Raw genomic sequence first — 27,093 nt, 5'->3', positions numbered from 1 at the left:
ATAAGTAGAAAAGTGCAAGATGGATAATTTGTCTGGCAATTCAAATAAACAGCTAAACAAATCTAAACAAGTTTCTCTTCCATCCCATTACCAAACTGAAAATATTGGATTTCAGTAGATCTAGCGTTCTTGTTTTGGGATGCAGGTAAATTTTGCTGATTTAAGCACAGGAGCTAATAATGTTTAGAATTTGAGGTACTATGGCATTATAAATTGCTTTTTCGCTTATGTATGTATCTATATATCTATATGTATATATGCATATATCCCATTTATTAAGCAACTAGTCCTGTTTTCTGTTAAACATATCCATGCTTTCTAAAACTTAAAGCACTACCAGAATTCAAATATTTTTCCTTTATTCCCATCTTGTATCTTTGTCTCTAAGGATATGTTAATCCTCTGAACTGAATCTCACAAAAATCACACGGAGCAGAGTTATTTAAGGATTATTGATAAAAATAATCTATTGAGGCCTAGAACAATTTCTTTCAATATTGGAAACCCAGTGTTCTCTCTGTTAAAGGCTTTTATAAAAATAGTTGATCTTATCTATTTTAAATCCTTTGGGAAAGCAAGGATGAAATACTAAGCAAAGCTAGGACAATACAAATATCAACAATGCCTTTATTCAAACAGGAATCAGCTCAGAGGGGAAAATGCTGATTCTTATATATTTTCTCATTTTCTAATCTTTTCTGAACAATAACACTATCCTAGCTAGAATTAAGAATGTTTTATTTTCAAATATGTCTACATTCATATTCATGCACACCTGACCTGTTTCTACTTACAGTTGCTCACATAGGCCAGATGGCTCAGGGAAGTTATTATGTACAAAGGAACATTGAACTTTAGGCCAAATTAGTACTCTTTTATAGTGCATGAGAAAAAAAATGGAATTCTTAAAGATCAATTCTGATTATTTTACTTTATTTTGAGAAAAAATATTTTAGGGGGAAGGTAAAAATATTTTAGGGGGAAAATAGAAGGCAGAAGATAACCAATCTTTCCACAAAATAAGTTTCTCCAAGACACAGGGTATTAGTTAGAGAAATACCAAATATTTAAACTATTTTGAAGAGAACTATTTTACTGAAGGTTATAATGGAACATATACCTTGGACAGTTTCCAGAACTTAACCAAGGCCATTATCAATATTTTGTTTAAAGTATAGCATAAACAAACATTGGCCTCTAATGAATAGTTTCATCAGGAACCTTTGAAAATTAGGAATTCCCTCCAAAAGGGGTTTTCTAAAGTTTGAAGAGCATGCTTTCCAGTTATTATGACTTGAAATGGTGACTGCCTGGACTAATTTCTGCAGGTTTTTTTATAAGACTTTTGGAAGTTACTTTACCTTGCATAATTCTTAGGGCTGAGAGTGGAAGTAATTGGCCCAAGACTGCCCAGCTGGCTTTTTGCCCAAGGCAGAATTATAACTCGCAGTCTCTGGTTTCTAGCCTGGTTATAATATTTAACCTTTAGGCTAAAGCAACAAAGAATAGAACAATACACAAATCTATTTGCAACAGTTAAAACAGAAATTTGTTCACAATTCCAGCAATTGTGAATACATTTCCAAGTATCAAAATGCTTTTATTGGACATAATTAGGTCGTTATAATGATTTCTGTCTAAAAACCTAGATATTCTAAAGTCTGAATTCTTTTTATTTAAAACAGAGGGATATCAGCATGTTCTGTGGTGGTGCAGTATTGTAGGCTCACTCACTGTTCAGTCCAGGAGTTCAATTCTTAGCAGCACAAGGTTGACTCAACCTTCCATCCTTCCAAGGTCAGTAAAATGAAGACCCATATTGTTGCGGGGAATATGCTGATTCTGCTTAGGGAGAGATGGAAAGCACTGTGAAGCATTATATAAGTCTAAATGCTATTGCTATTCTGTTTGGCCGTTAGATCTATTTTGTACAGAATTGTAGAGATAATTTCAAGATGAGATCTATAAATAACAATACCTCATAAATCAACTGTCCAGCTTCTGGTTTCATAGCTTCATATTTATATGCAAGCATTTATAAAATATGTTTACAAATTAGTTTTGATGAATGTGACTAATGCCACGCTATGAAATAGCCTGATTTACTTAAAACAATCTGCAATATTTAAGGAAGGAGAAACAATGATCTAATCAACCAGTGGCTTATGAGAAGGTATATTTCCACAAAATGCTCTCTTTTAAATATTTACCTCTTGAAATACCTCTTTACCTCTTAAAGTACATGAATAGTAGCGCCAAAAATCCAATCATGAAAAGAACAAAACAAATATTTGGATAAGGAAGAGAAAACTGACAAAACCACCACACATTTTATTCCATCTCATATATTTGCTTTTTGAAAACAGATTAAATGTTGGGAAAACTATTTTGAAGAACATCTGAATGCAAACCTGATTGATTTAACACAGATGTTCTCCCAAGAATTGCTGAAACAAATGATTCAATCCAGCCCTGCTGGGAAGGAACCCTAATAAACTAAAGAACAGCTTGTCAGCAAGTGCTTGGACTGACTTTGCAGTGCTGAGGCTTGGTAAAATCATAATGCAAGAATTCACTTAACAGCAGCAGATTACTCCCCATTCTATTCTCTTTGTCAGTTCCCAGAGTGAAATGGTACAAATTTAATTTCCATTTTTCTCATATTACCAGAAAAGTTGATTTTTTTTATTACAGTTATAGACCAAAAGGGGGAAATACAGTAAAATATAGCATAATCATTGGCAATTTCAGGTCATGGTGGAATGGAGTACACACACAATAGAATTAAAGTTTGCAATATTTAAGGGTACAGCAGTGTCTCTGCTGTCCAACTAAAGAATGTAAGGAAAATAAATCAAGATCTCCTAGAATTTTAGAAAGTGCAGAATAAATCAACTGCAGATGAGTATCCCTACAGAACTGTTAAGATAACAAAATATAGGCACTTTCACATCTGCCTGACAAGAATAATATCATTTTGTAAAGAATTAATTTTTCTACATTTCCCTTGCAACATTGCTGTGGGAAGTGTTAAAATAGTCCAGGGGTAAAATAATGTTCTCTTCAAATTGTGGTGAGCTACTCCTCCCAGCATCCTGTGATACTGTGCACCTGCAACTGCAACCAGAGATTCTACTGAATATTGAAACAGTAATTGGCTAATTTAAGATTTAGAAACTGATTGTTAATAAATATATGATGGGTAAGAGCTGTATGATCCTATTCGCTTTCTCTACTTTCCTGTTTCAAAACTCTCTAATCCCATGGCATAAAACCCTCTCAGGAAAAGCCATAGATGTGCTATTTCATAGAAATGGCCTTTTTCAGGAGAAATAAAAATCAGGCCCTATTGACTCTGTAATAATTTTAACCAAAAATTAAGGATTATAATCCAAAAGCAAACTTCTAGTGACTCCTAATTATCATCAGAGCATGGTATTTGGGTCACAGTGAGCAACCTGAAATTTTTTTTCAAGAATTTGAGCTTTCTTTACTATTGCTATCAAGTTATATAATCCTAATTAAGTTCTGTATAGTAACTGAACACAATGTTGAAGTGAAAAAACAACAACTATGAGAAAGAAAAACAAGAAATTCAAGAAGAAACCAGCATGGCTGCACAAAGATCTCTCTGTCAAATTGAAAGAAAAAAAGGACAAGTACAAAAAATTGAAAGAAGGACATACAACTAAGGCAGAATATCAGCAGATAGCCAGAATCTGCAAAGACGAAGTCAGGATAGCAAAGGCTCAGAACAAACAAAGACTTGCAACAAAAGTCAAAGATAATAAAAAAAGTTTCTTCCAACATATAAATAACAAGAAAAAAATCAAGGAAACAGTTCGTCCACTAAAGAGAGAAGATGGCAAGGAAGTAACAGGCAACAGAGAGAAAGCAGAACTGCTTAACTCATTCTTTTGCATCCATCTTCATTCAAAAAGAAACTATAGCTCAACCCACCAAAAACATAACTGTAAAAGACAGACCAGAAATAAAAGTTAAAATAAGCAAAAAAAATAGTAAGAGAACACCTGTCTGATCTTGATGAAAACAAATCACTGGGGCCTGATGGATTACATCCCAGAGTTTTAAAGGAGCTGGCAAAGGTAATCTCAGAACCACTGCACCATATCTTTCCAAAATCCTGGAGCACCGGGGAACTACCAGAGGACTGGAAAGGGGCTCATGAGGTTCCCATCTTCAAAAAAAGGGAAAAAACACAGATCCAGGAAACTATAGACCAATCAGCCTAACTTCAATACCCGGGAAGATATTGGAAAAGATAATAAAAAAACAGATCTGCCACCATCTAGAAATAAAGTGATAACTAGCAGTCAGCATGGGTTTGTTAAGAACAGATCATGCCAAACCAATCTTATTTCATTCTTCAACACAGTGACTAAATTAGTAGACCAGCAAAATACTGTGGTCATAATATGTTTAGATTTTAGCAAGGCATTTGACAAAGTAGACCACAACCTACTTCTTAGTAAGCTAGGAAAAAATGGAATAGATAGCACCACCACTAGATGGACTCGCAACTGGCTGGCAAACAGTACTCAATGAGTAGTCCTTTATGGGTCTAAGTCTACATGGAGGGAAGTAAGCAGTGGGGTGCCACAAGATTCCGTCTTAGGACCAGTACTCTTCAATATCTTCATGAATGACTTAAATGAGGGAATAGAAGGGGAACTTACCAAATTTGCCGATGATACTAAGCTGGCAGAAATAGCTAACACCCAAGAAGATAAGCTCAAGATCCAGATGGATCTTGACAGTCTAGAACACTGGGCCGTATCTAACAAAATGAAATTCAATGTAGAGAAAAGTAAAAAATTATTTATTTATTTATTTATTTATGTCAATTGCTTACAGGATAATAGGTATAAGTAAAAACATAGTTATGAATACATGGATACATATAAGAAAAATAAAAAAATAAAAAAAAAACAATAGGACAGGGACGGTAGGCATGCTTATGCATACCTCCTACAGACCTCTTAGGAAAGGAGTGAAGTCAATAGTAGACAGTCTAAGGTTAAAGTTTTTTGGGTTTGGGGAAGAAACCACAAGGTCAGGTAGAGTATTCCAGACATTGACCACTCCGTTGCTCAAGTCGTATTTCCTTCAATCAAGTTTGGTGCTTTGACCTTGAGTTTGTATCTACTGTGTGCTCTTGTGTTGTTATGGTTGACGCTGAAGTACTCATTGACAGGTAAGTCATTGCAATGTATGATTTTATATACCATACTTAGAACAGACCGAAGACGGCGTAATGCAAGGTTTTTAGGTCTAGAATTTCAAGTCTGGTGGCATAAGGTATTCTGCAACGAGTAGATGAGTAGAGAACTCTTCTTGTGAAATATTTCTGGACTTTCTCAACTATGTTAATATCAGATACGTAATGGGGGTTCCAGAGTATTTGAATATTATTCTAGCAAATATTTTGTATGCTCTAGTTATTAGTGTAATATTACCAGAGAAAAAGCTACGTAGGATTAGGTTAACAACTCTTAATGCCTTTTTGGCTATATAGTTACAGTGGGCTCTAGCACTTAGATCATTAGAAATGAGTACTCCAAGGTCCTTGACAGAGTTTGGATCATCAGTAAGGTCTTGACTATTCATCCTGTATTTTATTTTCTGGGGTTTTTTTGGGGGGGGGGGACGGACAGTATGTAGGACAGAGCATGTATTTGTTGAGATTTGAAGTGCCATTTGTTTGACCATTCTGATACATAGTCAAGGTCTTTTTGAAGGGTAGTAGTATTGTGGGTGGTGTTGAATAGCTTTACATCATCAGCGAAGAGAATGCAGTTGATCTTTATATGATCACAGAAGTCATTTATGTAGAGTATGAAAAGAGTTGGTCCTAGAACACTGCCTTGGGGGGACACCACTGTTGACAGGTACAGAATTTGATAGGACGCTCCCAATTTTGATAATTTGTTGTCTGTTTGACAGGAATGCTTCTATCCAGTTATGCAGTTGTCCAGTGATACCATAAGATTTTAGTTTTAGGAGTAGTTTGTTGTGTACCACTGAATCAAAGGCTTTACAAAAGTCTATGTAGATTGCGCCTATTGCTTTGCCTTAGTCGAGTTGTGTAGTCCATATGTTTTTGCAGTGTAAGAGTTGCAGATTACAGGATAGTTTTTTTTTTCTGAAACCAAATTGTTTATTAGAGAGTAGGTTGTTTGTCTCTAAGTGGAGGATAATGGATTGGTTAATAATTGATTCCATGACTTTACAGGTGACGCAGCATAAGGAGATTGGTCTGTAATTTTCAACTAGGCTGGGGTCTCCCTTTTTGAAGATGGGGATGACTGTGGCTTGTGACCATCATTTTGGCAATGAGCTGGTCCTGAAAGATTTTTCAAAGATTATGCTTAGAGGTTCTGCTCTGGCAGCGGATAGCTTTTTTAAGAAGTAGGCACATATTCCGTCCGGTGATTGCATAGTGCTTTTTCAACATTGTCTTCTGTAAAATCGATATGTATTAAATCATGGTAGTTTTCTGTGGTTTGGCTAGAAAATACCGGGCATGATCCATTGCTGTTTACAAATGCTGAGCCAAAGAATGTGGTGAAGATGTTGGCTTTAATAGTGTCATTGTTGCAGTCTTTACCACTAGGTCCTTTCAGGGGTGGGATGGACCTTGAGTCTTTTAGTTTGTTGTTAACAAAATTGTAGAAAGCATGGATGGAATTGGTGTGTAGAAGGTTTTCTTCTTGTTTAATGTGATAATTGGTGCATTCAGTTTTTATCTGGTGGCATAAATTTTTGTATCGGCTTTTGAAGTTGGCAATGTGACTAGATTTGTTTTTCCGCCAAAGTGATTTCTTTTTGGATTGAAGCTTCCTCATTGTTATGGGTAATTTGTTTTTTCTGGTTTTGGGAGTTGTTGATGGTACATATAGTTTGATGAGTCTTTTGACTTCAAGTAAAAATATGTTGTAATGGTCTTCTATAGTATTGCATCTGGAGAATAAAAATTGCCAATCAAGGGATGAGAGATCATTGTTTATAAGATCATAGTTGCCTTTTTTGAAGTTATAATTGGGGATTCCATCATTGTGATAATTTTTGTGTGGACGTATGTTGAGACAAAAGTCAATCATGTTGTGGTCACTGTTGGAAAAGGGTTCTTTAATTTGTATTCCATAAATTGAATTCAAACTATTGCAGAAGATAAGATCGAGGCAGTTGTTAAGTCTAGTGTTGTTGGTTACTAGTTGTTCTAGTCCCAGATTTGTTACAGCATTGTAGAAGGTTGCATGTGTGGGTTCAGTTGTACATTCGTTAAGGGTCCAGTTAATATGAGGTAGATTGAAGTCACCAAGAAAGATAAAAGTGTGTGGGCAGGATGCTGCCCATGTTAGTAGTGTATAATCAGGGCTCTATAACATAGTAAGAACCGAAATGTGATAATTAAGGACAGTTCACAGATGATGGTCTCAGGAATAGCAAGCTCCTGGGTAACTTGGATGTTTTTTAGATGTAGGGACATTTTATAGATGATAGCAACACCACCTCCTCTATTTCAGATTTCACGATCTGATCAGTAAACATGATAGTCTCTTATTGTGGTAATGGAGTCAGGGAGAGATGCGTTGAGCCATGTTTCACAGACAAATATAATGTCGAAGTTAGTCGTATTTAGTAAGAGGAGAAATTCAGGTATTTTATTTACAAGGCTTCTTGCATTAAGTAGCTTGCATCTAAGGCCAGTTACGGTTGGAATAGAGGTAGTTAGGGGCATGCGTGCCTAGTTTTGAGTGATGTTGGATTGGATGGGGTGGGGTTGGATGTGGAGTTGTGGGCTGTGTGACTTTCATTTGATGCAATCAGTTCATTAGTCAATGTATAGATCCTTTCCTCCATTGTCTAGATGGTTTTTGAGTTCTGCTTAGGCAAGAAAAACCAAAAGTATACATATAGACTGGGTGAAACCAGGCTCAGTAGCTGTAACTGTGAGAGGGATCTTGTAGTCTTAGTGGGCAACCAGCTAAATATGAGCCAGCAGTGTGCAGCAGCAGCCAAAAAAGCTAATGCAATCCTAAGTTGTATTAACAGAGGGATTCCATCAAGATCAAGGGAGGTACTAATACCACTCTATAAAGCCTTTGTAAGACCATACCTAGAGTACTGCATCCAGTTTTGTTCACCACATTATAAAAAAAGATGTTGAGACTCTAGAAAAAGTACAGAGAAGAACAAACAGGATGATTACGGGACTTGAGGCTAAAGCATACAATGAACGGTTGAAGGAACTGGGCTTGGCTAGTTTAGTAAAGAGAAGGACCAGGGGAGATAGGATAGCAGTCTTCCAATATTTGAAGGGCTGCCACAGGGAGGAAGGAGTCAAGATATTTTCTAAAGTGCCTGTAGGCCAGACAAAGAATAATGGATGGAAACTGAACATGGAGAGATTTAACTTGGAAATAAGGAGAAACTTTCTGACAGTCAGAACAATCAACCAAAGGAACAGCTTGCCCTCGGAAGTTGTGGGAGCACCATCACTTGAGACTTTTAAGAAGAGATTGGACTGCCATTTGTCAGAAATGGTGTAGGGTCTCCCGCTTGGTTGGGGGTTTGGACTAGATGACCTACAAGGTCCTTTCCAACTCTATTTATCTCTCTGTTTAACTAGTAACATCTGGAATAATCTGTGTATTTTGATAAAATAAGAACTGCAACATCTGTCAATCCATTGCCCACCTGGATTGATTCAGATGATCTGGTTGGCTAGATTGATGTTCCCTTTCTCTTTCCATATTCGATGTGCATTGCTCCCAAAGTTGCATGCTCAGCAAAAGATGATAACCATTTCATGTAGAAATGTAGCACTGTACTCTTAGTCAACATTGTCATTAAATCAAATGCAATGGGCAATGACATTGCAAAACATTTTCTTCAATTTTAAAAGAACAGCCAAGGCAGCATCATTTCCAGATGGCATAATATGAAGATCCCAGTCATAATTCTGATGAGAATCAATATTCATTGACTTTCACCACATCCCACACTGTATTTACATTTAGTGAGAAAACATTTTGGGAACAAATTTCTTTTCAATTGAACCCCTGAAGACAAAAGATTAAAATCTCTTTTCCCACTCCTAAGGTCATAGAATTACTCCATAATTATTACTTATATTAAAACCTATAAATGAACCAACATGCATGATTGTCATTCATACAGTCATAGTTAAAGGTGCATCATAGTTAAAGGTCCATGTGTCATAATGATCCATTATCCCACCAGAACCAAATCACAGATTTTCACAATGTTTTAACACTGCTTACATTCATACATTCCTTTTCAGCAGTAAATAGATTCACAGTGGCTCACAATAACAAAATGGTTACATAATATTATGAGAAAAAACTGCACATTTACACATGCAGAAATATTGATATGTTTCAAAAATGACTTGGAAGAAGTATTTCGGAACATGTAGGAGCAACTTTTTCAAATAGCCAGACCTTTTTTCAGAATTGCATGGAAGGGGGGTGGGTTAAAGATAGGAACATATCGCAACATGTTTTCCAACTCCAAAATATGCACAATGGCTTCCAGATGGGAAAATGACAGGCCCATACACCTCCCTCAAACTGCTGCAGCAAAGATCAGTGGACAGATATTAAGCACAGATCAAAGACTGCCCATTTAGTTTCAGTTCTCTGAAAGGCTACTTCTCATGAGAAAATCTACAAGATCTGAAGAGATTTTGCAGATGAGTCTGAGCACCAGGAGTCCTAAGACAGTGAACTCAAAGTCACAGCTGAGCCTGCATAAGGACATTGGATCATAAAACCTCCCATTTTCTTAAACAGAGACAATTATCTTAAAGAGATCTTCAGAACAGCAGAGCAATCAAGGCACCCAATGGTGATCTTTTATCCCAAATTAAATATGACAGCAAAGATTAAAAAAATAATTAAAAGCAAAAATAACAAACACAGAGCAAATATAAATATTAAGTGATGAAAACCAATGAAATTAATGGACTATTATATGATTTACAACTTTTATTTAAGACCAAGAATACTTATACAGTAACTTCATGAAAACAGAAAGGAAAGCTTTTTGAAGCCTTAAAGAAATAAGGTAGGAAAAAGAATATAGGGTTAAAGATCATGTCTTAAGGTAACATTTTAACATCAGGTTAAAGCAGGGGTGGGATTAAAATTTCTAAAGATGAATAATACCAGAATACTACATAAGAGAAAAGAATATAAAGTTTACTTGTATGATCAGGAATCACTATCTTTACAAACTACTGGAAACATCTTGTGGACTTTTTACTGAATACAGATGGAATAATGACTTTTGGATTAACTACATGAAAAGGGTTGAAAATGGGAAGAAGTGATCAACACAGTGTACCGTGATTTCAAAGGGCAGGAATGACATTAAGTCTGTCTGTACTTGCTGTAAAGAAGACTTGAATTCACTTCTTTATTTTCTTTTTCTCTGTTTTCCATTTTTCTTTTTCTTTTAATTTGATTTGGTATTATCTTGTATTACTATTTTTAAAAATTCAATAAAATTAGTTTTAAAATGTGCTCAATAATTCTCACAGTATATATGTGAGAGAAAAATATACACCACATATATAGAAATGATTGCCACAAGGTGTTCACACTAGTAGAGCAACAGTGTACAAAATGCATGTTAAAGGTGTGTGGAAGTATTTTTGTGGACATTTTTTCTTTAATCCATGCCCACATGGGCACAAAGGCCTTATTTTCCAAAATGATCAAAGTACACCTGTATATTTTGAAAATATTAAGATTTCAAAAGGCTTGGTTAAAAAGTAAAAAAGTAAAGCGAAGTCAAATCCAGATTATGAGTGACTCTGTTCCATATTGGGGATGTGAGTTATGTTCAAAAAGATGAGAAATTTATTGACAAAACAAAGTTTCCCGTCTGCTTGACAGTTGTTAACCATTTAGACCCCCTGATACCATCTGTATAATTTCCAGGGAATGGGAAATTTATTTTGCTAATTGTCATTTTCTCATTGCAAAGATATATTGCTATGATTGTATTCAATTCAGCAACAGCTTATTTTGTAGAAGTGTGAGATTTTGAACTTCAAAAAATAAAATCTGAAGTCTCGCATTCATATTGACTTTGCGGGACCTACGAGAGGCCACTCCTTCTTAATAACTGTTGATGCCTACTCAAACTGGCTTGAGGTCAATAAAATGAAAGCAACCACTACTGAGGCGGTCATTAAAAAACTGAACAGACTCTTCGCCACACACGGGTTACCAGATGTCCTGGTCTCTGACAATGGGCCCCAATTTACTGCCTTAGCCTTTGAACAGTATTTAGCAGAACGGGGCATCCAACACGCACTCACATCGCCGGCTCATCCTGCGGCGAACGGCCGGGCTGAACGAATAGTTCAGTTTACGAAAAAAAACCTACAGAAAATGGATCAAGGCAACATCCATGACAACATCCAGTCATTAGAATGCTGCTCCTACAACACATCACACCAAACAGCACGACCAACAAGTGCCCAGCTGAACTTCTGATGGCCAGGAAACTCAGATCGCCTCTAGATCGTTTGCACCCTGCCTACACCCCGGAAAAGCCCCTGGGTTCCAGCAGCAAGCACCGTGTTTTCAAGGTAGGAGACCTTGTTTTCGCAAAAAACTTTTCTGGGGACCCCCTTTGGATTCCTGCCCAGGTAACTCAAGTTACGGGCCCCCGCTCCTACCATCTACTCACCACTGATGGCAGACCATGGAAACGCCATATTGACCAACTGCACTCCAGACTAACCACATCTTCCAACCCTGACCCTAACTTTGACACTAGGGGGGAGGGGAAGCAGTGAACTCAGAATTAGAACCAACACCTGTCTATTCTGAGCTATCACCGAGATCACCGCACCATGGTTGGCAACACTCACCAGCTGCAACTGAGACTGGACAGTCAAACGCTTCACCAGGAAGCAGCAACCAGGCAGGTTCAGCGAGCCCGGGAGCCAGAACAGTAACAGCGAGGCTGAGGACTTCATCACCCCGGAGGCACCAGAGGAGAGCCCCGACCATGACACCGGTTCACCGTTCCTGTTTGATCCAGCAAGCAGTCCATCTGGACCCGGGTTTGAACAGGGTCAAGCGGAACTGCGTAAGTCAGGCAGACAGGTGCGAAGACCTGCTTACCTGCTAGACTATATTACTCCACCCCTTAAGCGGAACCGAGAGGGAGGGGTGTTCTGGACTAGCAGGCTCGTAGCCTGCAAATCTGATTGGCTCACTGAAAGCCAATGCGTGATTGGTCGCCATAGACTGATGCGATTGGCCAGTAAACGGGCTGCTGCGATTGGCCCTGCCAAGAGCGGCAAACTCAAATCGCCTTCATTGGCTGCCTAGCCGCAGCCAGCCCTATATAAGGGGCTGCTGCGGCTGGGGTTAGTTGCTCAGATCTGAAGTCACAAATAAAGAGCTTTAGTTACTATCTGAGTCTTGCTTCTGTTCTTGAACCGTCCTCCCAGATATAACATGAAGGATAAATATATAACCAAATATGTTATTGCGCTAAATATGTCCGCACTGATCCAAAGATTCTGCAATGCCAATGTGTTGTCATTATGAAACAAGATTACAATTAGCTGCTGAGAGACTAAGGTGATACAAACTGGTCAATACTGACACTCTGAAAGCTAGCAAGATATAATTACGCTTTTGTCTTTTCACATTATTTCATTTTGATAATTGTATGACATGCATTAAGCCATTTTGCCAGGAGAGAGGCTTTGTTTTTAATTCCCTCTAGTAAAATATCTGGCAACGACAGTCATTTTAATATAAAATTAACACAGCCAATTCTTCCCAAGTGACATGTTTTACCATATAATATTAATTTGCCAGTTGGTAATGCAGGAGTTTTAGCAATCTTCTGTGATCTCTGTAATTACATATCAGCCTAGAATGATCATTCATCATCTCTGACCCTTTATCATTTCCTAATGTGTATTTACATGTTTGGCTGGTATATCACAACTCAAAGCAAGGGATATAAAGATCACAAAAATACAGTCAATTTTAGTGTCTGTTTTAATGATGAACTATTCAGATTTTTTTTCTTATTTTAGAAAAATGAATTTTAATAGTTCCATAAAAATATCCACATTTATTTTCAGTACTAACTGTCCCTGCTATTCAAAACTTATCACAATATGCTTGGTTGGGCAGTGCCAGCTAGGTGCAGGGTATACAAACATGAATTTATAGACAAGTGTAAGTGATGGGAAGATAGGATGGGGATAACGAAGAAGGAAGCATGTGTAGTGAATGGGAAAGGTTGAAGAAAGTGCAGCCAATGGAGAGATCAGTGTGGAAGAGAGATAATATGTATCCGGGGGCGGGGGGACAATGAAGGAAAGCTTACACTTGCATGTGTGTCATTTAATGGGGTTAAAATTAATTTTTACAATTTTGTTCAGTGAAGGGTTCTACAAATATGTGTTTTTACACCAAATCTGCTGTTATTTTTAAAATTGCACATTTAGCTTGGTATGGTAAATCTATGTCTGATCATATATTCCACCAATACTTTATATTTTCAAAATTACACCTTGTGCTACAAAAATTTTAAAAAATCTTCATGAATCTTATCTAGCTAAGCATAAAGTGATCCATGCAATCATCAACTGACATCAGAAAGCAATTATTTGAGTTACAACAACGTTTAAGCAAGTTTCATCAAGTTTTGTTTTGACTTGTTCTTCGACATCAGCCACTGACTTGCTTCTTGGCCTCATGTTTCTCATATGTATACAGTCTGCTTGCTGCTTCTGTGATCTGTTTCACACATCTCTCTATTGATTGGGCATGACAGGACCACTGTGATAGTGTGGTACTTGTATTGTTTCATCAATGAATTTCATGTCAAAGATGGCTCATGTACATCTTCAGATTAGTCAATTAGCTCCAGCCGAGTGGATGCTTTGGCTTGACTTCTACTCAGTGCATGGCAACACTTTCACAGCCAGTATTAACATTTGTAGAATCTCCTCCAATGACCTTCAAACTTTTGTCAATGCCTTTCTTCTAATACACCAGATTATCAGTTACCACTTGAGCAAGTTTTCCTGTTTTTGAGCCTTTCTCTGGAGTGAAATGATAAAGATATCTTCTACCTGGGTCACTGGATACAGAACAATGTTCTTCTTTGCTGATACTGGGGAAATGCTGGTCTAAATTGTTTGCTGGGAAATTGCTGGTTTGAAAAGTTATGATATTTATGTAGTTATTTACCAAGCACATCTAAATTATATTAAAGTAACCAGAATAACTTTACAATCCCAAGGCATGTCACAACTTTTGAACACCCCTAATGTTTGGAAATTGAAAGCTGAAAATGTTGACATGCCCTAAACATGGATGAGAGAAAGTGGAAAATAATTGCAGGAATGCAACCACATATTCTGGATGTTAGGCAATATCAAAACAAGAGGGAAGTGTTCTTAAAACACAGTTTATTTTATAATCTTAAAATATGTGGTTTTTGTATACCTTTCTTTTAGCCACATAAATCTTTATGCTATTAGACTTAATTCAGTGCTGCTACCTGTTTGTAGGTGAAGTCTGTTTCAACAGAACTCACAATGTCACATCTCCAGAGTAGCTCTGACTCCTGATGTCTTTATGTTCATTCCTTTGTTCTGTGTGATAACATGGAGTCTGAATTACATATATAGTTGTGTTGGCGCACAAGAAATTCCAAGCAGTTACAAATTCTCTTTTAGCCCCCCACAAAGCCCTCCCCCCAAGTGATTTCAGAGGTCAATTCTAGATTTGACTTTCTTTCAAAACTTGCAATAGACTCGCTATGCTAAACATGAAGCTTATTTTCAGACTTATCTAAGTTCAGCATTTGGGCTCCTTTATTATACCAGCCTGCTACTATTGATTTAGCTCCCAATAGTAGGAAGTGAAATTAGTCAACAATCCTGTCCATTGAAAACACAGGTGCTCTCTTCAACAAAAAGCAATTATGGGTAACATCTTTACCTTTGACACAGAAGTTTCAATCCATGTGGGCAACACAAAGAGAAATAACAAAATTGCTTACAATTGTAACGCCCCAGCCATGACATGATTTAATGTTCTGATGAATACTGGGATTGTATTTTTATCTGAAAAGCCTAAAAATCAAGATCAGACCTAGGCCCAGATATAGGTAGCCCTCAGTTAATGACTACTTGTCAGTGATCATTCAAAGTTATGATAGAAGAGAACAAGTGAGACTTACAACTAGTCCACACAGTTGCAGTCTTTTCAGCATTCCCACAGGCATGTGAGTATAGTTTGATCAGTTGGCAACCAGCTTGTAATTATGATATTGAGCATCCTTCCATTTGCAACTGTTACTACCAGCTTCTGTCAAACAAAGTCAATGGGGAAGCTGGCAGGAGTTCAAATGGCAATCATATAAATGACATTTAATGATGGCACAGATTTCACTTAACGCAACAGGAGGTGGCAGAATTGTGTCAGGGTTCTGACAGATGCTCTGATTAATTCATGAGCCTCCAGCCAAGTTTCAAAAGAAATCCAATTGTTTATTAGGAGCAACATGTCGGCACTTTTCCTACATGCAATCAGTTCTGCCCTTTGAAATTTACTTCCCACCTATGACCCTGTTCCCCCCTCCTCCCAGGGTGTGTCATAAATCACATTCATGGGCTGTGGAAAACATGCCTCCCTGGCTGGGCTTGGTAACTTGAGACACAATCTGGAGAAAGGTATGTGTGGAATGTACTTCTGGTCATAGCAATGAACTGCTCCATCAGATCTCCCCGCTCCCTTCTTATGACAACTCGAGAGCAAGCCAGGAATGCTTTACGAGTTGACAAACTGCTGTTGTAAGTTACTGCAGAAATGTGACATCATACTTTATGACCAATCACTTAGCAACAGAGTTCCTGTCCCAATTTCTACCTTTAAGCTAGGACTTTCTGAATGCATACAATGTAAATAATACAATCGTGATTGGATCTTAATAAAAGCATAATAACATCAAAAATAGAATGTGCAAATCAGTTCTCATAATAAGGCACAAATAATGAAGAACTATACATTGCTGTTATGTCTCACCTGCATCCACAGGTGAGCATACGAAGTTCCAGAGTTCAAAATATTCAAACAAGAACAAAACCAAACTTTAAAGAGTTAACAGTACTGTTTTCAGTCCTTGGCAGTCTTCCCAGAATCTGTCTGGCAAGGCAGAATTGCTCATAAATCACAACAGCTACTTCAAACATATTCTTTCGAATCCACAAAGCACTACTCACATTTCACTTTGCTCCAAGCAAAGATTGAGAGTCAGCACACCTCCTTAAATCCCCAGTATGGGCGTGTCAGTCGTTCTAATCAATGTCTGGCTTGACGCCTCCCTTCAGATTTTGATTGACATTTCAATATTCTTCTAGTTCTAGCGTCAAGCCAACATCTGTCAGTTTCCTCCTCGCTAGAAACCCCTGACTCATTTTGTGGATCAGCTGTTGTCATGTATGAAGTCGAAGGTTCTGGAGTGGATTGTCTCTCTGACAATCTCTCATCCTCCTGGCTCACATCTGTGTCCTCTGATAATTCAGACTCCACATTCACAGCAGGCTCAAACCTTCCATCTTCAGAGGCATCAGAGTCAAAACTCCCAGCAGGGTCAATCCTTCCAGTCACAACACATTCCTATGTTGAAACAGCTGTTCGTGAGAATGTATAACTGCACAGGATTTTTCCATTTGTCACATATAAGTTTCTCCCAAGAAACCATAGAATGGGTAATCTTAAAAACATAACACATTTAATTCAGCATACAGTACAAAATACATTCAAGGCAGATATTCTTTCCCTTTTTATGTTACATTTAGAGTATGAACAATACGTACAATATGAATTGTAACTATTCTGTGGGAATGTGTGTGAGGGAGAAATATAAAACTGCTTCTGGCCCTATTACATTTCAATTTTTGATAAGCGTGTGTGCCTATAGAAATTTTTAAAAATATTTTACTAGAAACCAATGGAGATTTTTAAATTCCTGTTCACACTTGTTGGTATGGGGTGAATTTACCAATACTATATGCCTGGGGAGTTGAAGAATTAAGCATTTTCTTCCTCCCTCACACAATGATCTCGAGATATAGCTTTTCTGCGTGGGCATTTTTCCTCCCTCTAGCACAAATAAATAAAGCACAAATATACAAAACTGAAGAGAAAAATCAAGGTTGGCTGCCCTTAAAATAAATGAATACCTTTTATATGTTATGTCTACATTGTTTACAAAATAATAGGGGAGAGGAAACCATAATTGTTGACTTGTAACTTTCAACACATTCCATGTAGCTGTATTTTAGTGATTGATTATTATTTATTAGTGTTGCTAGTGATTTTGCTTTTTGGTCCTCTGAGTGAGATAAAATAACTGTGTGAAATAACTGAGTGAGATAAAATAACAGTGTGAAAATAAAGAACCAGCAAAATAGAAAGCAGTTACAAGAAATTACAGTATATCAATCTCTATAAACAGACACTTACATTAAGGGGACTGAAGGTGATGTTTTTAAAAACATATTTACGTACTGAAATAAAACCTTTAAGCTGATCTATAAAACATTTCAATGTTGGATCAAGAAGCCTCAAGAGGTTGATGGTTCTGCAATGTACATTAGCTGTTCCTAGCACTCCACTCTTCGGGAGAGAGAGCTCTGATGTCGTTCCTGGGATCTGTTGGAGCTACTTTCCCAGCGTTGAGTTACAGCCTGATGGTCCTACCACTACTGTGACCACTTTAATCTTTACTTTCCACATCCTCTCCAGTTTCCCCTTGAGGGCCTAATACTTCTCCAGTTTTCTCCTTCTTCTAGATATTGCTATCACTTTGGCACCACTATATCTATCACCATACTTTGTTTTATTTACTACTGCAGTGTCTGGTTTATTGGCCAGTACTTGCCTGTCTTTTGGATCTGGAAATGCCATAGGATTTCCCATCAATCACCTCTTTCTGTGGAATATTTAATTTAGACATAGGAGAATCTAGACTATGTTTTTTAACAGGTATTATTATTACCTTTATTGTCAGAGTACATGTGTACAATGAGATTGACTGAGCCTCTCTTCGTGCACCCTCCCAACCTAACTCACAGTGAGGACAGAAGTCCCTGACCCAGTCCCAATCTTATTACACTATGTGACTTTGTTGCACAATGTGTCGGCCCTGTAACTCCATCATATTATAATAACTACCATGAAGTTATTTTCCATTCAGAAGTCTGACAGCCCACAGGTAGAAACTGTTCTTCAGCCTGTTAGCGTAGCTAGCTATGCTTCTATATCTCCTACCTGATGGTAGGAGAGTGAAGAAGTGCTGAGTGGGGTGTGAGTCATCCCTGAGAATTTTCCTTACTCTTCTAAGGCAGTGAGTCCTAGTGATGTCTTCTAGTGATATCAGGGAACAGCCCAAGATGTTTTGTGCTGTGCTCACCATCTTCTGTAATGTCTTTCTATCCGTGGCTGTCAAGCCAGTATATCACACCATAATGCAATATGAGAGGGTGCTTTCTATTGTGGACTGGTAAAAGGAGGTCATTGGTCATTGTTCCACTTTATTCTTTTGCAGGACCCTAAGGAAATTGAGTCTCTATTGGGCCTTTCTGGCCACCTGGGTTGTGTTGATTTTCCAGGTAAGATCTTCACTGACATAGACTCCAAGAATTTAAAGGAGGAAACTCTCTCCACACAGCCCCCCTCGATGTAAAGTAGGGTGGGTTGCTCTCTCTTCTTCCGGAAGTCTAACACCATCTCCTTTGTCTTGCTGATGTTTAGGTGCAGGTTGTTTTCTAGGCACAATGTACACACTTCCTCTACACAATGTCAACTACTTGGTTGTGCCATTCAGTGTATACTGTTCCTTCCTACCACTATGTGTTTGACTGTTTCTGAAGTCTCTCTGCATAGTCTTCACCTTAGGTCCTGCCTAATGTGGTAGAACCCTCTTTCTATGGAGCTGGTGCATAGTGCTTTTTCTTGTGTTGCTGTGGTCAGAGCCCCGGCACTATCTTTTGGTCTAGTCTTTTCTAGCTTCTGGTAGGATTTCCCAATGTCTGCCACCTCACCTATCTGTCATTGGTGCATGCAGGGTCTTTTTTTCCCATGGTACTTCCTCTGTTTGATCTTTCTTCCACATCTGTTACTGCTTCAGGCATTTTGTCAGTAGTTGATGTTTGGGTGCCATCTTATTGATGTTCTCCTGAATGTTCTGGGTTTCATTCATGACAATCACTTTGACATTCACTAGACTGCAACCACCCTCTATCTGTCACGATGTTGGACTTAAGGTGGAAACCTCCATACAATGTGAGGAACTTCCAGGTCTTCACAAGGGCAGCTTCTAAATTTGTCTTTGGCCAGTTCATATCTGATATTTGGCAGAGTATACATATGGAAGACTTGGATCTTGTTCTTTTCATTCAGTTGCTTCCTCAGGAATTGATTTTTGATGGAACTTGGATATTGCTGTCTTCCTTGCCTCCTCCTTATGGTTCTCATGTGACTCTGGGATATCAATGTATTTGTTACTAGTCTATATATCTGCTATGTGATGTGCTCATAGTTATAGCCCTTCTGTCTTAACTACTTTCTCTCTCTTCACTATCATCCAGCTGCACTTCTCTAGTCTGAATGACATCTCAGAGTACTCACTGTAGATCAACGCCAATTGGATCAATGTTGATATCTCATTCATTTTTTGCTGTCATCCATATAGAGGAGGTGATTGATGGGATTCCATTCTTAAATTTATATCCATATTCAGTTTTTGTTATTATCTAGCTAAGGGGGTTCAAGCTTATGCAGAACAACAGCAAGGACACTGCATCATTTTGGTATATGCTATACTTGATGGCCACTTGGATAACCTGTCTTGAGTTGACTTCTAGTGCTGTTTTCCATTCTTAATAAGTTTTTGAGGAAGGTTCTCAATGTGTGTGACATTGGGCCATAGGCTTTCCTGTGGTTAATCCAGGCTGTGCTTATATTGGTCTGTCTATATCTTGAATTTTGGCTGATTGCTATATCTATGAGCAACTGATATTTTTATATCTCTAGAATATATTTTCTCTTTTAGTTAAGATAATATATATTGGCTGAATGTGAAATCAAATCACAAGTGTCAGTCCAAGGATCCCCAAATGAATGGTAAGCGTTACACAGAAAAGAAACTTGTGATTTTTATCATCTTTTCAGTGCCCACTTGACCATTTTAGACATTTAAAGTCTTGATGTAGCACAGTGAATGTTTTATTGACTATCATAAAAATCAACCCTTTAACAATGACACTCTTCAACTCATATGGAATTTCTCAAATTTTAGATGAAATTATTCATTTTAAGCTTCCACTTCTAAATGCAGCTATTAGTCTGGGTTTTATAGCTTTCTCCCTATGTACATTTTATCACATTTTTATTTATTTCTGGAAAGTCTGCATGACCTTTCTAAAGACCAGCTGTCAAACACATGTTAAAAAGTTATATACAGTATTGGCAATGCATGACATCAATATGAAAGTATTTACCATTTAGTAATGGCAGCAATAATATTCTAATTGATAACTTTCAAATTGATAACCCACTGACATTAGAAAATAAATGCTGATCCTTATACAAAAGAAAATTGTTATGAAACCAGGATGCCCACACAAGAAGGCTATCTCACATTCGAGTACTAAATCAATAGAACTATATATCTTCAACAGCAAGGAAAGATTGCATAAGAGTTCTGAAATGAAGTGGAATTCCTAGCAAAGGTCCATAGTGAAGATTCATGGAAGCTGTAAATTGTCTAGCTCTAAATCCAATATCTCAAAATAAATAAATAATAGTTTTTAATCCTATTATTTTAATCACTGAACAGAGGACTCATTAATTTCTTCTATTTTTTTAGGATGACTATATATCATCATCTAACCATAAACTCTGAGCAAAATTTTCATGCACAGAACAATATATGCTTTGAAGAACCTTACAAAATAATGCTTAGAGTGACTGAAAGATATTTAAAGGGAAGACCAGAACCTCCTTCTCTGGCATCTAGAGGAAAGCAATGCATGTAAGCAATAATTCTCTTGTCAGCTTTAAAATTCAGCTGCCACATTTTTTAAGAGAGTTGGAGGAGTTGAAAAATTCAATGTTATTCGTATTAAGAAATTCCAGTGGCAGTTAATTGGTTCTTGTGATTTATGTAGTGTAGAAGTGGGAGGAGAAAAGGGAGGAGAAAAGGTGGATTCTGTGCAATGCATGAAAATAATTTCACTTGGGAAATTGCCTTTGACATGCCAGATCTGTTTCTAAATAAATCAATTGGAGAGAAATATCTCAGAGTGATTGATATCATGGATACTTTCTGGATGCCTTACATTTATTTCCCAAGTCAAACTTTTATTTTTTGAAGGGGATTGGCTGATACCCCGGAATTCTTTTTCCTGAAATGGAGAATTATCAACAATCAGCTGAAGTTGGAGATATGCAGGGGGGGAGAGTATGGGGGCCCTCCCTCCGGAACATTAATTGAATCTGCATGCCTTTGTTTGGAGGAGATGATGGATGCTTTCAGAATGACAGTAGGGGAAAGAGGTTTGGGAGCTATACCGAAGAGTTTCAACTCAAGAAGTTGTTATAACCCAGAGGTAACCCAGCTGGTTGAAGAGAAATCTTTCTCAAGCCCCAGGCAGATTGCTATTCTGTCTGATTGGAGGGAGAAGACTATACAGATGCCAGTTGGAGGAAGCCAGAAAGACGCATCAACTGACAGAGGTATGTTGCAGCCTCAAAGGCAATCCCCTCATTTTTCAGAGGGAATTTTGCCCCCTGTAGAGAGTATCCCTTCAGGGTGGGGATTTTATCCAGGCCAGGGGTGGATTCAATGCCAATGGCAGCCACTACTAATGTAGCCCTGGTCTGAAGGGGGGTTGCCCAGACAACAGACAGCAGCCCCTTCCCCTCCACTCGACCAGGGAACCAGGCCACACCCATCTTCCTCCTGGCCACTACAAATGCAGCCCCAACTGGCAGTGAGGCCACAGGGACCCCTATTCCAGAGAGGCGCCACCCAGCCAGGATATAGGGGCCCTACCCAGCCTACGTACACCACCAGGCCGGTTCCTTTCATTCCAGTACAACCTGAGGGGCCTGGCCTGTGCCACTTCCACCACCACAACCCAGACTGGACCAAATACCCTTTAAGGCCATATTTGATGGCTGCCATGAACATTTCAATTACTTCCTCACTCAAATCCAATCCCATATAGAACAATTTGGAGATCAATACGCCACAGAGCCTGATTTGTCCATAACAAATGGGATGAATGAAGGGGATGCTTCAGACTGGGTGGCCCAACTAGAAAATGAACAAGCCTCTGAATTACGTGATGTAAACAGATTTATTCAATTATTAAGACTCAGATTCGAAAATCCAGACAGGGTAGCAGAGAATGAAAAGAAGTTAATGGAAATGAGGCAAGGCAAGTGACCCTTGTCAGAATTTATTTGGGACTTTAGAAGGGTCGCAAGCCACTTCATGGTTTGGCCTGAAAGAATGACTTTACACTATTTTAAAAATGCCATTGATCCAGAAGTAAAGAAGGCCTGTGAAATTAGGGGAATCCCAGAGACCTTACAATCATGGTATGTTGCATCCCTCAGCTTAGATCTCAGCATCAACCCGCACAGGAAACCCCTTCCAGAAGCCCTGCCTAAGAGAATTGTGGCTAGGAGACCGCCAACCAGATCAGCTGAATCTGCTCATACCCAACCTACCAGGGTGCTGAAATGTTACTGATGTGGCCAAGCCAGCCATAGAGCAGCAGACTGTCTGGCCCCTGCTCCTGTACCACAAGTTCAGCAGTCGAAGTCTAATCCAGCTGTTAGAGGTTGGAAGAATCAAGAAAGACCTCCGGCCAGGGGTGGATTCACCAAATACAGCAGGGAAAGCCCCCTCTGTGCAGATGGGAGCAATGGACCACCAGACTGCCACCATGTCCCCGAGAACCCGACCTGTGAAGATGACCCAATGGTGAGTGATCCCATCGTACCTTTTACAGTCAAGGTCAAGTTATGGTACCAAATATGGGGGAGGCCGGGGAGTTGGAAGCTGTCATTGATACTAGCTGTTCTAGATGTTTTATCAGACTCCCCATCATTGAACAATTGGGCATAAAGACTAACCTGCTAAAACATCCAATCAGATTTGAGCAAGTGGATGGAACCTTAATTGAGGGGGCAGCACTCAGATGACTGAATTGATCAAGATGGAATTAAGGCCCCATCATGAACTCATATGCTTCATAGTGGCCCCCAAGATGTCAGAATCAATCATATTGGGACTTGCTTGGCTAGACAAATGGGCCCCAATGATCAAATGGGAGGATGGATTCAGAAAAATTCTCATTGGACCAGGCCCATTGCCCCTCTTCCACCCACTACAAAGCCACCAGCTTGAACCCAGAGCCTGAGTCAGCATTCATGGCATCCCACCTTCTCCCAGGTAACCCCCAGGTACCCAACCAATACAAAGACTTGGCTGAAGCATTCAGTGAAGAAGAGTGTAATGTCTTACCTCCCCATCGAGCCACTGGTTGCACCATAGAATTAGAGCCCAGGGCAAAATTACCAAAACCAAAGATGTATTCCATGATGCCTGCTGAAATGACTGAATTAAGGAAATACATCAACAGCAATTTGGGACGAGGTTTTATTGAGCCTGCCAAATCAAGACTAGCTACCCCTGTATTGTTCAAGGAGAAAGATGGCAGATTGAGATTGTGTGTTGACTTTAGAGGCATGAATGCCGTATGTGTCAAAATCATGTACCCACTCCCTCTTATGAAGGACTTATTGAACCACCTGTCGAAGGGCAAGATATTCACCAAGCTAGATCTCAGGGAAGCTTACTACTGGGTCCACATCAAAGAAGGGGATGAGTGGAAAACTGCTTTTAACTGCCCTCTGAGTAGCTTCCAATTCAAAGTCATGCCTTTTGGACTTCAGGGGGCTTCTGCAGTGTTTATGCAGCTCATCAATGAGGTGCTACACCCGCACCTTTACTGGGGGTCCTCGTGTACCTGAATGAAATTCTTATCTTCAGCAAAACCATGGAAGAACATGTTCAATTGGTCCAACAAGTTCTAGAAAAACTTCTAGCCGCCAAATTATATGTGAAACTCTCAAAATGCGAATTCCACAAAGAGTCATTGGACTACTTAGGCTACCAAATATCCAACCTGGGGATTGAAATGGATCCCAGAAAGATGAAAGTGGTGCTGGACTGGCAACCCCCCAGAACTCAAAAACAACTTCAAAGTTTCTTGGGGTTTGCCAACTTCTATAGACAATTCATTCCATCCTTTGCTGAAGTTGCCTTCCCATTGATGGAGCTATTAAAAATGGGCCTGTCACCCACCAAACCGAAGCCAAGTCAACCCCTGGCTTGGACTATGGACTGTCAGAAAGCTTTCGAGGTCTTAAAACGCCTCTTCACAGCTGAGCCCATCCACTAGCACCCAAATGCGACCAAGCCATTTATTATCTAAATGGATGCAAGTGATGTAGTGGTGGCAGCTGTTTTGCTGCAAAAGGACTCTCATGGCTGACTGATGCCTTGTGCTTATGTGTCCAAAAAGCTGACAGACACAGAGCGAAGGTGGGCGGTCTGGAAGAAAGAAGCATTCACCGTATGATGGGCTTTGTTGACTTGGAGACATTTTCTAGAAGGGCGCCAGAGGCTTGATCAGTATGGACTGATCATAAGAACCTTGAGGCTCTAAAGGAGATTATCACCCAAACAAGTCTGCTGGGCCCAATATTTCAAGCGATTCAACTTTAACATTAAATATATCCCTGGAGGGAAAAATGTACTGGTGGATGCTCTGTCCAGAAAACCTCAGTTTGATAGCCACCAAGAAGAAATAGTACAAACCTTAATTTCAGAAGCTCAATCAGCAGGCCAAGTGACCACTCGAGCCCAAGCCAACCACAATCCCAAACACCTGGAAGATAAGCTGACTACAGAATTGAAAATGGCCATATTGACAGACTCTTGGTTCTTGGACCATCAAACCGAGTTGACAATGAATGATGGACAAGCTTGGAAAGGGACTAAGCTTTATGTACCCACAACCCTAAGACTACTGGTACTAAAGTGTAGCCACGACTCCCAGCTGGGAGGCCACTTTGGATTCCTAAAAACCCTACATTTACTGAAAAGACAGTTCTGGTAGCCACAAATGAAACCTGATGTTGAAGACTATTTAAAAAGTTGCTCAATTTGTGCCACAATAAAACACAGAACTGGAAAAAAACTGGCCTCCTGCAACAAGTTGCTGAACCAAACCAACCTTGGGAAGAGATTGCAATGGACTTTATTGTTGAATTACCTAAGAGTGAAGGGAATATGATCATTTGGACTATAATTGACTTATTCTCTAAACAGGCCCATTTTATAGCCTGCAAAAGACTTCCATCTGCGAAAAAAAACTTGCAAATCTGTTCGTGAAACATATCTATAGACTACTGGAGTACCTCGTAGAATAATATCAGACAGAGGGCTACAATTTACTGCAAAATTTTGGAGGGAATTTCTGAAATCCATTGGTTCATCTCAAGAGTTATCCTCAGCTTTCCATCCTGCTTGTAACGGAGCAGTGGAGAGGGCTAATGCCATGATTGAACAATACATTAGGTGCTATGTAAATTATCAACAAGAAAATTGGGCTGAGTTATTACCTTTTGCAGAGGTTGCTTACAATAATGCAGTACATAGCAGCATGGGATTAACTCCATTCCAAATCAACACCGGAATGGATTTTGTCCCAATGCCAGAGTTATCTAGGCAACCTCCCTCATCCATGTCCCTAACAGAATGGATGAATTCATTAAAGAAAGGATGGGAAGATACAAAAAAGCTTTGACCGAAGCTGCAAAAAAATTATAAAAAACAGGCAGATAAACATAATCCCTTCAACCGCCTTTTAAAGTAAGGGATAAAGTATATTTGTCAACCAAGTATCTTAGGCTGAAACTGCCCAGTAAGAAGTTGGGTCTAAAATGTTTGGGTCCATTCCCAATTTCAAAGATAATCAATCCGGTCACTGTCTAATTAAGTCTTGGGGAAAATTCATCCAGTATTCCATTGTAGTTTACTAAAATCAGCTACTACATCAATGATAAGACCACCCCCAATTGCTCCCCCTAAACCATTAATGGTACAGGGGGAAACACATTATGAAATTCAAAAAATTCTCAATTCTAGATTACACCGTAGCCGATTGCAATATTTGGTCTTATGGAAAGGATACCCTCTCTCGGATGCTAGTTGGGTAAAGAGTTGGGATGTTCATGCTAATCAATTGGTTAACCAGTTCCATGAAGATTTTCCCCACAAACCGAGGGTCCTCATGGAGGGGGGATAGGGGGTTAAGGACAATGTATTAACCCCTGTATGTGTTTTTTTTTCTTTTCTTTTAGGAGGAGGCATTTTCAAGGGGGGACACCTGTCAGCTTTGAAATTCAGCTGCCAGATATTTTAAAGAGAGTTGGAGGAGTTCAAAAGTTCAAGATTATTCTGTATGTTGTATTAAGAAATTCCAGTGGTACTTAATTGGTTCTCATGATTTATGAAGTGTAGAAGTGGGAGGAGAGAAGGGAGGAGAGAAGGTGGATTCTGTGTAATGCGTGAAAATAATTTCACTTGGGAAATTGCCTTTGACATGCCAGATTTGTTTTTAAATAAATCAATTGGAGAGAAATGTCTTGGAGTGATTGATATCATGGATACTTTCTGGATGCCTTACATTTCTTTTATTCTTTAAAAAAATATTCTTTAAAAACAAAAAATACAAAATCTCATTTCCATTAACAGTTATTGTGTCATTGTATATACATGTTTCTTATTTTGTGACTATACATTATTTTTATTGTTATCCTTCACCTTTCTTTTATTCTTATCCGTGGGTGGGATTCAGCCAGGTCAGGCCGGTTCAGGCAAACTGAATGTTAATTTTACATC

Source organism: Pseudonaja textilis, chromosome Z (genome assembly GCF_049901715.1).
Source record: "Pseudonaja textilis isolate UNSWEBS1 chromosome Z, rPseTex1.2, whole genome shotgun sequence".
Classification (NCBI taxonomy): domain Eukaryota; kingdom Metazoa; phylum Chordata; class Lepidosauria; order Squamata; family Elapidae; genus Pseudonaja; species Pseudonaja textilis.
This window is presented reverse-complemented; position numbering follows the sequence as displayed.